At 33.1% G+C, this 17,975-nt stretch overlaps 1 pseudogene; it reads left to right on the top strand.

Moving 5' to 3' along the window:
* The first annotated feature begins 1,890 nt into the window (after positions 1-1,890).
* Positions 1,891-12,913, top strand: LOC102606307 (cytochrome P450 CYP72A219-like; annotated as a pseudogene).
* The last annotated feature ends 5,062 nt before the right edge of the window (positions 12,914-17,975 follow it).

The raw sequence follows: 17,975 nt of genomic DNA, 5'->3' as shown, positions 1-17,975 counted from the left end.
TTCTAACTTGAAAATATATTATTTTAAAATGTCTGAGTTCTTTTTTAAAAAAAAAAAACTCACAACAAAATGTGAAAATATGTGAATATATAAAATGTAGTTGTTCTCTTCACATGTTCATATGACATCTAAACAATTTAACGTAGAATACACATGCAAATCACATCTGGTTAGATGACAAGAAAAATACAAAACAAACATTGTCTATAAGGTAATATTAGTGAGATAAGACTAATTACATGATTGAACCTAATCAAATTGAAATAAATATATACATAATTGCATTTAACTAATAATTTTTTTTCATTGACCATCTTAATAGGTTTGCGTGAATACGAGATATATATGACGATTCACATTAAACATTCACAAAAGAATCTGCAATATTATTTTTTGCTAACTTATTATTCAAATCTTCGATTAAATAAGCAATTCTATTTACCATAACATATATTTTTGAAATTGGTTATCACGTGCAACGCAAGGTAGTATTAGGTTAGCAACGCTTTCAATCTTCATTAGCGTAATCAAGTTGGAACAAAACTAGCCTATTACATGAAACTAATCAAAATGTCTTTGGTCATATTTATAGGTCCGGTTGAAAAAGAGACGAGCTAACCATCAGAATGCAACTTTTGAAGGAAATACAACTATTGTGAAAACTTTGATATTGATAATTAGGATACAAATGACTTCAAACTCTTGGAAGGTATCCGCTATTTTGGAACAATGTCATAAACAAAACCAAATGTAGCTTCGAGCAATATTACATATCCGCTTATTATTTTGAGCTTTCGCACCACTAAATGCATCTAATTCAAGACAATTTGTCGGACTAAATGGAGTATTATTTGTAAACAAATATTTGGTAACTAAGAAACATCCATACAAACAAATCCCTTAAGACATATGCCATATATTGAACAAAGAGAGTGTGCATGCTTTACTGCTTCACAGTTGTAGGCATGAACTAATATTTAGTAACTAAGAAACATCCATACCGACAAATTCCTTAAAGACATATTCCATATATTGAACAAAGCGAGTATTCATGCTTTACTGCTTCACAGTTGAACGCATCATGAGACTAGGCAACCACGTGCAACGCACGTACGGTGAATCTAGTATATATATATATATATCCCTACTTTTATACCAATGACACTCACGTCTATTGTCTAATCTAAATGGTCCTTAAGTTAAGAAGATGGTCCCATGCCTAATCAAACTAGTCCTTTAATGTATAGGGGTTGGTTTGTTTTTTATCCTTATACTCATTGACCAATATAAAATTTAAATAAATAAGGAAAAAAGATCTGATATATTCTCATCTTTGTCATTTAGAATTGATATAATTTTTGTTATAAAAGCAACTCACATATATTTCTACTATTACACAAATGACTCACATTTACCATTTTCTTCGTGAGTGAAAGAATTTATTTTAATTTTTAATTTTTTTAATTAAAAGAAATAATTCATGTAGGGGTATATATATATAAAATTGGGGTAGAGGAAATGGGGAGGAGATTATAACGTGGGGAGTCGAACCCACACCAATAAGATGGGAGTTCAAATAGTCAATCAACGTAGGGATATATTTGATCCTTCTCATTCGTATTTTTTTTATTCAACAACTTTTGCATTAAAGGACTAGTTTGATTAGACATGGGACCATCTTCTTAACTTCATGGGTTAAAACACACAAAAAAAATGTGGAGAACAGGATTGCAAAGTGGACAAGTAAAAGTGAAACGAGTCATTAGAAAATAAAAGAAAATCCGAGCCATTCTTGTTATCTTAGGATATATAATTACGAAAAAAACCTCAGATATTTGTATAAATAAGTAATAGGAACACATAAATTTAACTCAAACAAAATGGAAAAAATTCAAATATTAGTAACAGTATGTTGTTCTGCCATAGCAATTACTCTGTTTGTGTGTCTATGGAAAGTACTGAATTGGGTTTGGTTCAGACCAAAGAAGTTGGAGAAATTGTTGAGGAAACAAGGGCTAAAAGGTAATTCATACAGATTATTGTATGGAGACATGAAAGATCTTTCTGGGATGATTAAGGAAGCTAATTCTAAGCCCATGAATTTGTCTGATGATATAACTCCAAGATTGGTGCCTTTCTTTCTTGAAACCATCAAGAAATATGGTATGTACTAAATGTCCTTTTTTTTTTGTTTATTTAGAGAATGATTTGTTATGCTTTCCTTTGTATCTGCTTTGATATGTTTTTCCTCAAGTCAGAGGTCTATCAGAAATAATCTCTAACCCAAGGCAGGGTAAGGTGTGCACATGCTCTCCTCCAGACCCCACTTGTAGGATTATATAGAGTATGTTAAAAGAAAAATAAGTCCCTTTGTGGAATAGTTGTTTAGTAATTTTAGGTACTTTTGAGAAAACTGAAGATCTTATAAGAAAACGTTAGATCATGCTCTAAAGTTTTGTACATTAATGCAAATGTTAGAAGTCAATTTCATGTTTTGTCTGTAAGATTAGGTAATTTATAAGCAAAACATGTATGGAGTGTACTCAAAGATGCTTCTTAGGTAGAGGACGGGAAGTATTTGTTCAAGAGTTGAAGATATATTTTAGTAAATAAAAACTGTGCTTTCTTTAATACCTTAAACTTTTAGATGGGTTGGTCACTCACAACATGATGTACGAGTAGGTAGAGGTTGTTACAGTGTCTAGTGGGTCAAAGTCCCACATTGGTTGGGGAATGGACTGGTGGTCTGCTTATATGGACTTGAGTAATTCTCCTCTCATGAACTAGCTTTTTGGGTTGAGTTAGACTCATGTATTATATCGTTATTGAGGTCTTGGATTGAGTCTGACGGCCACACACCTATTATAAAAAGAATATACACGTGAATCAAACAATGATTGTGATTAATGAAGGTCTTGGATTGAGTCCGATGGCCATACACCTAGGAGTATTGTCAAAAAGAATATACACGTGAATCAAACAATGATTGTGATTAATGAAGGTCTTGGATTGAGTCCGACGGCCACACACCTATTATAAAAAGAATATACACATGATCAAACAATGATTGTGATTAATGAAGCTGATTTAATTGAGAATGATAATATAAGCTTTACATAATCCAAATTAAACTTGTCCTTAATTACATATGCTTGCAGGAAAAAAATCTTTTATTTGGTTGGGTCCAAAACCACAAGTACTAATCATGGACCCGGAGCTTATAAAGGAAGTATTCTCGAAAAACTATTTGTATCAAAAGCCTTATGCTAATCCATTTGCACCATTATTGGTACAAGGACTAGCAACCTATGAGGAAGACTGTTGTACATTGCTGGGATGTGTGGAGGGTGGGGATTCAATCTATGATTTTTAGGATTATAATTACAAAAAAGTCCTCAGATATTTGCCTTTGCTCATCAATGTCTTAATTTCCCACAAACATGGTAGATATAAATATATAGTAGTAATTTATATGCACACATAAATTTAATTCAAACAAAATGGACAAAATTCAAATATTAGTAACAATATGTTGTTGTGTCATAGCAGTTGCTCTGTTTGTGTGTCTATGGAAAGTACTAAATTGGGTTTGGTTCAGACCAAAGAAGTTGGAGAAATTGTTGAGGAAACAAGGGCTAAAAGGGAATTCATACAGAATATTGTATGGTGATATGAAAGATTTTTCTGGGATGATTAAAGAAGCTAATTCAAAGCCTATGAATATTTCTAATGATGATTTATCCCCAAGATTGGTGCCTTTCTTTCTTGAAATCATCAAGAAATATGGTGAGTTTTCGAACTTTGATAACTGGTAAAGTTGTTGGCAGGAAGTTGTAGATTCGAGCTGTGGAAACAATCTCTTGTAGAAATGCAGGAGCTTAGTGCAAATCCATAGCTAATACTGTAGCTCCGCAATCATCAAGTAACTTAGATAAGGAGTTTAATTATACAATCAGGTTACATATTCTGCAATTACAAGCAATTTCCTGGTAAATATTAGTAACTGATAGAAAACTAAAAATAAAGTAGGGGTGGCCAAAATCAAACGCAACCCGTCCAATTCGTTTAAGTTGACCCGCTCATTTATGAGTTCAATCTAACCAATTTCAACCCGCTAAAAGTTTGGGTTTATATGTAACCGAAGTGGTCTCACGGGAAATCTTGTCAAAAAAATTTAAAATTCTTTTTTTTCAATTTAATTGTATTATATAGCCATAAATCATAATAAAGAAAAATAATAATTTTATTAGGTGCTAAAATATTTTAAAAGACAGAGTAAAACAATTAAAGTTAGTAAAAATTGAGTTTGATTGGATCTTCACCCGTTATATGACCCATTATCTAATCCATTTTAACCCAAGCAAATTTGGATTGGGTTGGGGCTTCACCCGATTGTTGTCTTTTAAGACAAAATGGCACAACATAACACCATATAGACTTAATTAGCAATAAATAACCCACTTTTAATTTTTTAGCAAAAAAAAAACTTTGTTTTATTTATTTGGCATTGAATAGTTATTTTTCTTTTTCTTAAAAAAATGTATTTTTGTTCTCCTTTTTTTTTTTCTCAAACACACCTTTGATTGCTGCTTTTTTTTTTTGAAAAGAAAAAAAATATTATTTTATTATCCCTATTTTATCTCTTTGTTTCTTTTGTCAACCGGTTTAAAATAGAGTTCTTCTCTTTTTTGTCTCCTTTTTCTCTTTCTAAAATTCTTTTCATACGTATATTTGATTCTCTCCCTAACTTTCAATTCTTCTCCTTAATTCAATTTGTTTATGAAAATCAGATATAACAATATGTTTTTTCATGGATACTTCTACAAATCATCTTTATATATAATCTTGTTCTTGTCCAATTAATTGTTTGTCACGACCCAAAAATGGACGTGATGACACTCATCTTATCCCACCAAAACAGGTCAGCCCTAAACTCAACCATTACAATAAAATGCAGAAATTTCATAATCAACTCAAAAATACCCCAAAATCTGATTGTCACGTGTACAAGCCTCTAAAGTATTACAATTGATTCAAAAGAAAAACACAAGTCTCAAATGACCTTGTTTCTAGAATAGAACGAGATCATAAATAGGAGTAAGAAGGTCTGCTGAGATTACAAACAGCTACCTCACAAATCTCCAAGAAGCCTCGGAAAATAAGAGAATGGAAAGTATCACAAAATCCAGGCTCGTAACCTACAAAAAAATTGTAGAAGCAAGGGGTGAGTACCAAACCACACAGTACTTAGCAAGTAAACCTCTAAACACAAGCTAATGGGATAGAATACAGGTACTCCTTATACCCCACCCGAACCTCCACAACTACAACCTGCATAAAACCAGCCCAACCTAACTGTTCACAGTTTACATATCACCCAGCTCAACAACAATCACTTTAACAAATTACATATCCTCAACAACAAACTCAATATTCATCAATCACAACTTTCACAAAAAGGCACTCACAAATATCAGCAACACACAAGATCAAGTTCATCAAATATCAAGTGCTTTCCAACCACCAATAAAACACATAATCATCAAGAATGAAAAATGTCATGGGATGCAATGCAATATGACACCATGAAATGATATGCCTCAAAATACCAAGTACTCTCTCAACCGTATATACATGATACTCCTCGAAAATACATCAAGAGTTCATGACCCATGGGGGACTCGCGAGGTCCATATACCGACACGGACGATCTCCACGTGTCTGTGCGGACGATCTCAACGCACTATCATAAATCAAGCAAAATTCGCACGAACGATCTCCACGTGCCCAAATTATAATTTTAACATCTCACCATCCCCAACACGGACGATCTCCACGTGCCTAACTTATACTCAATCACATGTCAATGCATGTGCACAATATGATTTCAATAAAAAGGATGATGCATCTCAATCAAATATCAATATGATATGTAATCACCTCAGCTATCACCAGTATACGGGTTCAATAAAGAACACAATCACACATAATAAATCAAGTCAATAATATATCAGTTAATGCCCATATGCTTTGGCATTCTCGGATTACAATCCGCATTCTATAGTAATAAACTTTCCCTTATAACACCGGTACTCGTACCAATGCCCGTCACAAACAGTTCTTAACACATCACACACAAACAATTAATCACATTGCCTTTTATTACCCTTTTTCATCATTAGAATTAATCAATGTGGACAAGTTAATCCGTCACCAAGTCTCATTACCCCCAAACACATATTACAAGGAAATACACGAATTCCATACACTTAACAATGGTTTAGAAATTCACTTGCCTCAATCAATTAAGAATTCACTCCGGAACTTGAGCCTTCCCCTTTCGTTGAACTTCTAACTCAAAGCAATCTATTCAAATAAATGACCACAATAAGATTTCAAAACTATCAACACTTATATTACTATGTGTCTAGCTTAGACCCAAAACTCACCCGGATTTATAATTAAGTTTCTAAATCTTGATTCCAACCAATAGGTCAAATCTCATATTTCCTGAATTTCAAGTCTAGGGTTAAATCATAATTTCTCCAAACACTACAACCCTAATAGTTTTCATATAATATAATACACTCAATATTTAATAATAATAATGATAAATAAATAATTAAAATAGAACCCAACGTCAAGTTACTATATCAGTAACTTAAGTCTAAGAAACTCAATTTGCAGATTGTGAATTCAATGTCAAAATACAAGTAATTATTAAATCATTAGTAAGTATAGGATCATCCAATCATTATCTAATGATTACATCCATATGGCATGAAGGTATTTGTTTCTCCAAGTAAAAAAAAATACATTAGAATAGGTATATCCATTCCTACTTGCAATTCAATTATACTTACTTTTCACTTGCAACCCCACTTTAATTCACAATAACAATGATATGTTCTTACCCATATATACAAATACAAAAATTCAGGCAATGATGATGATTACATTACCTGAACAGAAGGTCGCTTAAAGTTCTCTTCGTCTCCTTCGGTTACAGATTTTAGCCGCAACTGATTAAATATAATACTAATTACCTTTAACTCTGAATTATTTAATTTTTACATGGGCTAAGTGGTATAGGATATTACTTATATGAGCAACTTCACATATAGCAAACATAAATTCATATTGTATGCTATAGCAAAGTTTGCATAATGCACTCCACAGCAAACATAAATAATGTATATTTCGCTATACATATACAAAAGAAAGCAGTTGTATAATCTGTTTTCGTATACATATACAAAAAGATCAATTGTATAAAGTGAGAGAGGCGAGTGAGAGAGCGAGATCTGGGAGAGTGGCGAGCGAGATTTGGTAGAGGGGAGAGAGGGGAACGGAAATATATGTATATATACAATTTTCACGCATTTTATACATTTGCGTTTTTGTATAAAGTGGGAGAGACGAGTGAGAGAGTTAGATCTGGGAGAGTGGCGAGCGAGATTTGGTAGAGGGGAGAGAGGGGAACGGAAATATATGTATATATACAATTTTCACGCATTTGATACATTTGCGTTTTTGTATAAAGTGAGAGAGCGAGATCTGGGAGAGTGGCGAGCGAGAGCTGGGAGAGGGGAGAGAGGGGAACGAAAATATATGTATATATACAATTTTCTCTCGCTTTATACAAACACAAACGCACTTTATACACTTGCGTTTGTATAAAAAACAAGAGATCGAGGGAGAGAATGAGAGTGGCGAGCAAGATTCACCAGGAGAGAGGTGAAATAACAACAGTTTGCTATGAGGTACAATTAAATCAAACTATATTTATAGCATTTAATTTGAATTAATAGTTTGCTATTATATACAATTTTCCCTTAAATATATTACTAGCTACCTATTATATTATATGTGTGTGTGCATTCACATATAGTAGGGGAGTAATATATATATTTTTGGTGAAGGACCTTTGCACATGCAACATTGTCTGGTAGAAGACTCCAAGAAAGCCCTCCATTCACCCACCCAACCACCCCCCACCAAGAGAGGAAAAAATAATATGTTTAATTAGTCATAGTAATAAATAATAACTAATTATTTTTTAAATATGGTACGAACCATCTCTTCAGGTTGAGAGCGGTATAGAATAACTAACTATTCTCCTTGTTCCACTTTAATTTGGTCACGTATGTTCTATTCAAGTAATAGTTAGGCAGTATTTAAGATTTTTCAATTCAACCTTTTTTTTTCTTTCTAAAATCCTTTTCATATGTATATTTTCTTCTCTTCTAAATTTTCTCTTATTCTCCTTAATTCACCCTGTCTATGCAAATCAGCTATAACTGTATGTTTATCGATTTATCCTTCCAATAATTTCTTTTAATATATAATTATGTAGTATTTCTTGCCCCATTAATTTTGAAATTTTGTGATTTGTGGAACTAAAGGTTTTAAAACTTTTTTTGGCGAAAATTCAAATAATAGTTTTTTGAAATTTTTGTTCTCAATTTCATGGGTGAGAAAGATTCTCGTAAGATCCTTGTAAAAAATCAAAATGTTGATGTTGATGAATACAACCCAATGTATACCAATGAATACCAATCTCAATTTAAATTAAAGTATACAAGTTTATTATGTGAATAAAAATCACTGAATACACAGATGAATACGAACTAATGTATACATAGTGCAGTTACCGTATACATAAACAAAATCATATGTATATTAATGAATAAAATTTAATTTATATATGTATCATATTAATCTCATTGTTGTATTCATTATAGTAATACGTATAATTGATGGTAATATTATTTTATATATACAATATAAAGTTTATGTATACATGCTACAATTACTGTTATACATCAATAAAATTTACACGTTTATTTTTATGAATTATTTTTTGTGTATACATTATTTTTTATGTATACATTATGTAATCGCAACTTTAATTATTGTATAATTTATGCATATGTGTTATTACAGTTTCTAATAAAATGCCATTTAATATTATTTGATTAATTATTGTTGATTATGTGATAATTAATACACGTTAGAGCATTAATAATACATCTTTTAATAAGTTATTTAAAGAATTTTAAAAAATTTATTCCTTAAAAGTTGGTGTAAACCTTTTTTTAATGGGTTAATTAATAAATATATATATTTCACTTCTTAAAAATAGGTATTCGGTTTTCTAATAAACTAATTATTGTTGATTGGTAAAAAAAAACAATTCATAAAATTACAATCAAATATATCTTTATGTTTATGTAAATTGTGTTAATATTTTTTTAAATAAACAGTTAAATAAAGTTGAGTTTGAGAATTTAAAGAAATTGAAAAGCTAACTTCCTTAATTATAGGAGTTAAAAACAAGGAAGAAAAAATAATCCCACATTTCCTTAATTTATGAGGGTTGGTTGCACATGATTAAAAGGAAAAAAACTATAAAAAGTTGGTTTTATTTCTTTTAGGTTAATACGTGCTAATTTTTTTAAGACTTTTAATTGCTAATTAATATTGGGCTATATGTTGCCAATTGTATATAATAGTTGTATGTCTGTTCAATTCCTCGTCTTTTAACTCATTATGACCCATCCAAATTTGACCCAACTCGCCCAATTGCCACCACTGAAATAAGGTAACTGATTTGTTATTGTAAAATTAAAATGCACCAACTTTTACACTTTGAATTTTCTAGTGAATCAATCAGGTGAGTTTTGTTTTGGTGGAATCAATTCAATAAAAGAAAAGAAGAAATTCAAGTCAGTTGATTTAATAGTTGTGTCTGTTGATATCCACATACTCAGTGTAGTCCCACAAGCGAGGTATGTGGAGAGGGTACAATGTAAACACATACCTTTGCAGGCTAGAGAGGTTGTTTCTGATAGACCCTCAGCTCAAAAGAGAGGATATTTGAAGCACGATTGCAACACCTGTTGATTGTGTGTGTATATAACTTAAATCCATTCACAAATCCCTCATTCATTTCCTGTATTGAAATCACCTTTTCTGGTAGGAAACTTTTGCTTGTTGTCTGTAGTTTGTTTTGATTTTCTTCGAATTCGATGAAGTTGTAATGAACCTGTTCTCCTGACTTGTTTATGTTCTAAAGATCTCTCTGTTCATTTCGTTCTCTTTGGTTGTAAAAATGAGACATATATATGTTTGCAGGGAAAAAATCTTTTATATGGATGGGTCCAAGACCACAAGTATTTATCATGGACCCTGAGCTTATAAAGGAAGTATTCTCCAAAATCTCTGTGTATCAAAAGCCTGGTACAAATCCATTAAGCGCCTTATTGGTTCGAGGACTAACAACCTATGAGGAAGACAAATGGGCCAAACATAGAAAAATCATCAATCCCGCGTTCCATCTAGAGAAGTTAAAGGTTTGTTATTCAACTCACAATTGGTCAACCAAAAACTATTATGTTGGGCAATGCTTAATTAACGATGGATGAAATGTGTGCTCTTGCTGGCTATGTCTTTCCATCTCCTCTGATTTGCATTCCTTATCGTTCAATCTAAATGTTTATGTGATATGACTATTTCGAGTAATATCTGCTATCTGACTTGAAGTAGACAACTATATGGTTCTATCTGCGCATGTATTCCACATATGACTATATGGAGTGATTTCTGCTGCCTAGCTTTAGTTAGACAATCAGAGAATGATTTTATGGTTCAAAAAAGTCGAATCATATCTGAATCATCATTTATCAGGACTCTCTTTGTGTAAGTTCCTTGGCTTGGACAGGGCATTTAGTCCATATTGCTCTTTTATGCATTCAGAGAGGCCTATGCTCGGTGGAATAATTTCTTAGATGTATTTACAACCAAATGGATCTGTTTATTCCTGAACTTGTTTCACCTTAATTGTTATATGAACGATCTTTCTTTTCATGTAACCAGCAACTTGTACTAGATGGTGATGCATCGATATATATTTTCCTAATTCTGTTCAAGTGTTAGTGTCATTGACGTTTTTCTTCGTTCAGCATATGCTTCCAGCTCTTTACTTGAGCTGTAGTGAGATGCTGAGCAAATGGGAAGACGTTGTTCAAGTTGAAGGCTCTCATGAGATAGATGTATGGCCTCACTTGCAGCAATTGACTTGTGATGTGATCTCTCGGGCTGCTTTTGGCAGTAGTTATGAAGAAGGTAGAAAGATTTTTGAACTTCAACAAGAACAAGTTCAGCATGTAATCGAAGCTGTACGCACAGTTTATATCCCAGGATGGAGGTAAATTAATTCTCCTAAGAATTTGGAAAATGTAGTTATTGGAAATGCAAATTGATTGGTTTTCTGTTTTGTGAAAGATTTTTGCCAACAAAGAAGAACAGAAGAATGAAAGGAAAATAAAAAAGGATGTTCAGTCCTCAATTAGAGGTATTATCGATAAAAGATTGAAGGCAATGGAAGCTGGGGATGCCGATAATGAGGATCTATTGGGCATATTGCTGGAATCGAATTTTAAAGAAATTGAACAGCATGGAAACAAACACTTTGGAATGAGCATTGAAGAAGTTATTGAAGAATGCAAGCTATTCTATTTAGCTGGCGCAGAAACTACATCAGCATGGCTCCTATGGACTATGGTGTTGTTGAGCAGATATCAGGATTGGCAGGCACGGGCCAGAGAAGAAGTCTTGCAAGTGTTTGGGAGTCGGAAACCAGATGTTGATGGATTAAATCGTCTAAAAGTTGTAAGTATTCTAGTTTTGTTGGTTCAATATATCAGCATGGCTCCTATGGACTATGGTGTTGTATTGATCGAGTGCTTGAATTTTAAAAGACTGGAGCTTTGATACTAGACTAGAAGATGCCAATTGCCATGGTTTCCTTAGGAAGGGGCAACTCTTCTACAAGCACGTGTAAATTTCTTTTGATTATCGGTAGTGTGAGACTTGAACGTAGGATTTCTGCTTGCTTTGACATCACGTTGAATTGTGTGACTATCTCATCTATTAGAGAATTATGTCTTCTATAGCGGAAATAATCTCATTTTCGTAACTTCTCTTTATGTTGGTTACAAGCAAGAGTATTACTCCATTCATAGGAAGTCAGCAAGAAGCCCCATAACTTGAGGATAAGGGGTGCCTCCTCACAAAGGGGGCCGCATTAACCAGGCCTGTGCAACCGTTTACAAGAACTTAGGTCCCCACAAAGTTGTAATTAGACCATGTGTGGGGTCTTACGCCTGCTTAGTGCCATAAGGTCAACTAAGTTGGTGACCTGATGACAGGGGAGCCAGAAATTTAAGTAACTTTTTACAGGTCTCGTTCATGCTTATATAACTGATGGAGGAGCATAAGTTTTTTGCAGGTAACGATGATATTGTACGAGTTATTAAGGCTATATTCCCCTACAACAGCACTTATCCGACGGGTTTATGAAGACATTACACTAGGAGAAGTTTCTCTACCAGCTGGTGTGCTAGTCTCATTGCCAATGATCTTATTGCATCATGATAAAGAGATATGGGGTGAAGATGCAAACAAGTTCAATCCAGAGAGATTTAGAGAAGGAATATCAAGTGCAACAAAGGGTCAAGTTACATATTTTCCATTTTCTTGGGGTCCAAGAATATGCATTGGACAAAATTTTGCCATGTTAGAAGCAAAGATGACTCTGTGTATGATCCTACAAAGCTTCTCTTTTGAATTGTCTCCATCCTACACACATGCTCCTCAGTCCTTGGTAACCACTCAGCCTCAGTATGGTGCTCCACTTATTTTCCACAAACTATAATTTGATATTTTGTGAGAGCTGTCTTGTAATTTAATAAAGTTTATTCAAACTTGTTTAGGGGTGTAGTTACAACTATAGATACGGGTTAAGAAATAACCTTTCTACCTCACAAGAATAGGTAAGATCTACTTAAACCTTATGCTCACAAACTCCACTTGTAGAATGTTTGGACGAATTCAGTAACTCTTGTTTAAATCTTGTATTTGTATCAAGAAATCCAATAAATTTATATATAAATATATCAAGAAATCCATTAAAGATAATTGTTTCACTAATGGCATGGAAAAAAGTGTTAAACTTAATAATTTGTTTTGAAAATTTTGTTAGAATTAGGATTTCAGACTAAATTGACCACATTTTTATTTATAGGGGAAAAGGCTTGATGTATATCTCATATTTGCTATTTAGAGCTGATATAACATTTATTATAAAAGTGGCTCATATATATATATATATATATATGAATGGCACACATGTCTATTGTCTAATCTAAATGGTCCTTAAGTTAAGAAGATGGTCCCATGCCTAATCAAACTAGTCCTTTAATGTATAGGGGTTGGTTTGTCTTTTATTCTTATACTCATTGACCAATATAAACTTTAAATAAATAAGGAAAAAAGATCTGATATATTTTCATCTTTGTCATTTAAAATTGATATAATTTTCGTTATAAAAGTGACTCACATATATTTCTACTATTATATAAATGACTCAAATATACCATTTTCTTCTAATGTGAGTGAAAACAATTATTTTATTTTTTTTTAATTAAAAGAAATAATTCATGTTGGGATATATATATTTATATATATAACGTGGGGAATCGAACCCTCACCAACAAGGTGAGAATTCAAATAGTCAATCAACTAAGCTACTAAACTTCCACATGTAGGGATACATTTGATCCTTCTCATTCGTATTTTGTCTTGTAATTTAATAAAGTTTATTCAAACTTGTTTAGGGGTGTAGTTACAACTATAGATACGGGTTAAGAAATAACCTTTCTACCTCACAAGAATAGGTAAGATCTACTTAAACCTTATGCTCACAAACTCCACTTGTAGAATGTTTGGACGAATTCAGTAACTCTTGTTTAAATCTTGTATTTGTATCAAGAAATCCAATAAATTTATATATAAATATATCAAGAAATCCATTAAAGATAATTGTTTCACTAATGGCATGGAAAAAAGTGTTAAACTTAATAATTTGTTTTGAAAATTTTGTTAGAATTAGGATTTCAGACTAAATTGACCACATTTTTATTTATAGGGGAAAAGGCTTGATGTATATCTCATATTTGCTATTTAGAGCTGATATAACATTTATTATAAAAGTGGCTCATATATATATATATATATATATGAATGGCACACATGTCTATTGTCTAATCTAAATGGTCCTTAAGTTAAGAAGATGGTCCCATGCCTAATCAAACTAGTCCTTTAATGTATAGGGGTTGGTTTGTCTTTTATTCTTATACTCATTGACCAATATAAACTTTAAATAAATAAGGAAAAAAGATCTGATATATTTTCATCTTTGTCATTTAAAATTGATATAATTTTCGTTATAAAAGTGACTCACATATATTTCTACTATTATATAAATGACTCAAATATACCATTTTCTTCTAATGTGAGTGAAAACAATTATTTTATTTTTTTTTAATTAAAAGAAATAATTCATGTTGGGATATATATATTTATATATATATAACGTGGGGAATCGAACCCTCACCAACAAGGTGAGAATTCAAATAGTCAATCAACTAAGCTACTAAACTTCCACATGTAGGGATACATTTGATCCTTCTCATTCGTATTTTTTTTACTCAACAGCTTTTGCATTAAAGGACTAGTTTGATTAGACATGGGACCATCTTCTTAACGTCCTGGGTTAAAACACACAAAAAAAATGTGGAGAAGGATTGCAAAGTGGACAAGTAAAAGTATCAAATGCCTTATGCTAATCCATTTGCACCATTATTGGTACAAGGACTAGCAACCTATGAGGAAGACAAATGGGCCAAACATAGAAACATTATCAATCCCACTTTCCATCTAGAGAAGCTAAAGGTTTGTCATACAGTTCTTCGCTTTTCCTCCTTCAACTTTGTGATTGGTCAACCATAAATTATTATGTTCACAATTTTTAGTCCACGATGGATAAAATGCTGGCTCCTGCTTCTTTGACTACTGCTCCCTCGAAGCCATTCTATCTCCTTTGATTTGCCATCTTTATCTTTCAATCTGAACTTTTATGTATTATGCATATGACTATTTCTAGTAAATTCATCATTTGTCAAGACTCTTCTATGTAAGTTCATAGGCTTGGACGGGGCATTTAGTCTATGTTTCTCTTCCTTTATTCAGACAGTATTACATTGGTGTAATAATGTCTTAGATATATTACAGCAAAATGAATCTTTTTTATATTAAAGAGATTTGTAATATTGTTGAATGTGTTTCACCTCAATTGTTATTAGAACGCTCTTTCTTCTTGTAATTGAGACAAGATATGGAGAATAATGTGTATATTCCTCAAAGACTACAATGATATAAATACATGCATAGAGCAATCTAACTATGGCAACTAGATATTCAGAGCAATCTAACTATGGTAACTAGATATTCAAATCCTAGAAAATCATCTATATTATCTATATTTATTATACAACTATGATTCTGTAACACTCCCCCTCAAGCTGGAGCATATATAGATATTCGTCATGCCCAGCTTGTTACAAAGATAATCAACTCGAGTCCCGTTCAACGCTTTTGTGAACAAATCAGCTAGTTGCTCTCCTGTCTTCACATAACCAGTGGAAATCACATTTTCCTGAATCTTCTCATGAAGAAAATGGCAGTCGACCTCAATATGTTTAGTTTCATGGTACACCGAAATTGAGGCAATATGAAGATCAACTTGATTATCACACCAAAGTTTTGCTAGTGTATGATGCTTTAACCCAATTTCAGTTAAAATGTGATGTATCCACATAATCTCACACGTAGACTGTGACATAGCTCTGTACTCGGATTCTACACTAGATCGAGATACAACATTTTGCTTCTTACTTTTCCATGATACTAGGTTTCTTCCAACAAAGACACAATAACATGTAGTAGACCATCTATCAATTTTGGATCCAGCCCAGTCAACATCTGCAAAACACTCAACACGAGTATGACCGTGTTTGCTATACAATACGCCAAGTCCAGGAGCTCCTTTCAAGTAACATAAAATATGTTCCAAAGCTTCCCAATGTTTAATCGTAGGTGCATACATAAATTGGCTAACAACACTTACTATAAAAGTAATATCTGGACGAGTCACAGTAAGGTAGTTTAGCTTCCCAACCAACCTTCTATATCCCTCTGGATCATTAAGAGGATCGCCATCATCTTTCATAAGATGCACATTTGGAACCATTGGAGTATTGCAAGGTTTGACAGCCAACTTTCCAGTGTCTGCAAGCAAGTCAAGAATATACTTTCTCTGAGACAGAAAAATTCCCTTCTTGCTTCTATTTACTTCTACTCCCAAAAAGTATTTCAACATGCCTAATTCATTCGTATGAAACCTAGTATGTAGGAAAGGCTTGAGGGAAGAGATCCTCACATAATCATTTCCTGTGATGACAATGTCATCAACATATACACCAAGAAAGATAGTTCCAACTAACGATTGTCGGTAGAAGACCGAGTGTTCACATCTGCTCATTTTCAACCAAAAATCTTGAACTACCTCACTTAATTTGCCAAACCAACCCCTAGGACTTTGCTTCAAGCCATACAAAGACTTCTTCAAATGACAGACTTTCTCATACTCCCCCTAAGCAACAAAACCATTTGGTTGCTCCGTATACACTTCCTCTCGAAGATCACCATGAAGGAATGCATTCTTGACATCCAACTGATTCAGAGGCCAATTCTCAGAAGCAGCTAGATAAATGAATAAACAGACAGAATTGAGTTTGGCAACTGGAGAGAAGGTGTCCGAATAATCTATACCATATGTTTAAGCATAGCCTTTAGCCACAAGTCTCCTTAAGCCTTGCTACAGAACCATTTGGATTCACTTTAATTGTAAAGACCCACTTACATCCCACTGGTTTCTTTCCTTTGGGTAAGTCCACTTAATCCCATATATGATTTTCCTCTAAGGCATGTATTTCATCAAGCATTGCGTCAGACCATCAGGATGATTTAAAGCCTTATTCACTGTTTTGGGTACAAAGATAGAGTCTATAAAGGCAATCAAAGATCTAGATATGGAGAATAAGTGACCATATGAAACAAAATTAGCAATGAAATATGTGGATTTGCAAGTACGTGTACCTTTGCGAAGGGCAATAGGAAGGTCAAGATTTTCTGGAGGATCAGGCAGCAGAACTTGTGCATGACAAGTATCATCATTCTCTCTTCTCCTTGAGTAGACTTGAACAACTGGTGGTCTTGTTGCCGTAGATAGAGCAGGTACTAAAAGTAGAATAGTCGGGTCATGATCAACAAAAGAACTGGGAGATGAAGGAACAACACTTGATTGTTCTGTCACAACACGAGTGACTTGATATACTAACCACTCATCTTCCTCCCATGACTTGTAGAAATGGGAGGTGCATAAAAGAATAGTGTAGTCTCTAAAAATACCACATCATTTGATGTAAGATATCTGCCAGTTTCAGTACCATAACACAATATCCTTTCTGAAGACGAGAATAGGCTAGAAAAACACACTTCAAAGCCTTGGGATCTAACTTAGTAACAGATGGTCGAACATCTCGAACATAACATGTGCGTCCAAATACCTTAGGTTCCACTGGAAAATAGTGGCTTATTTGGAAAAAGAACATTGTAAGGTGTATTACCGAAAAGCACAGTAGATGGCATGCGATTAATAAGAAAACATGCCGTAGAGACCGCATCTGTCCAAAACTGTTTAGGGACCTTCATTCGAAACAACAGTGCCTAGGGGTGTTCATGGTTTGGATAAAAACCGATCCAAACCGAAAAACCAAACCAAACCGATTAAATGAACCGATTTAATTTGGGTTTTGGTTTGGTTTGGTTTTAGATTGTTAAGAACCGATAGTATTTGGTTTGGTTATGGTTTTGTTCGAAAAAAATCGAAGAAATAACCGAACCAAACCAACAAGTTATATACATAAATTTTATTATTATACATACATAATATATTATATTCATAAACAATTTTAAAGATTTTATATATGTTTCATCAAAATTTATTTATA

This window comes from Solanum tuberosum, unplaced genomic scaffold, assembly GCF_000226075.1.
Source record: "Solanum tuberosum cultivar DM 1-3 516 R44 unplaced genomic scaffold, SolTub_3.0 scf00096, whole genome shotgun sequence".
Classification (NCBI taxonomy): Eukaryota; Viridiplantae; Streptophyta; class Magnoliopsida; order Solanales; family Solanaceae; genus Solanum; species Solanum tuberosum.
The sequence above is the reverse complement of the archived record's forward strand: the minus strand, read 5'-3'. Positions and strand labels throughout refer to the sequence as shown.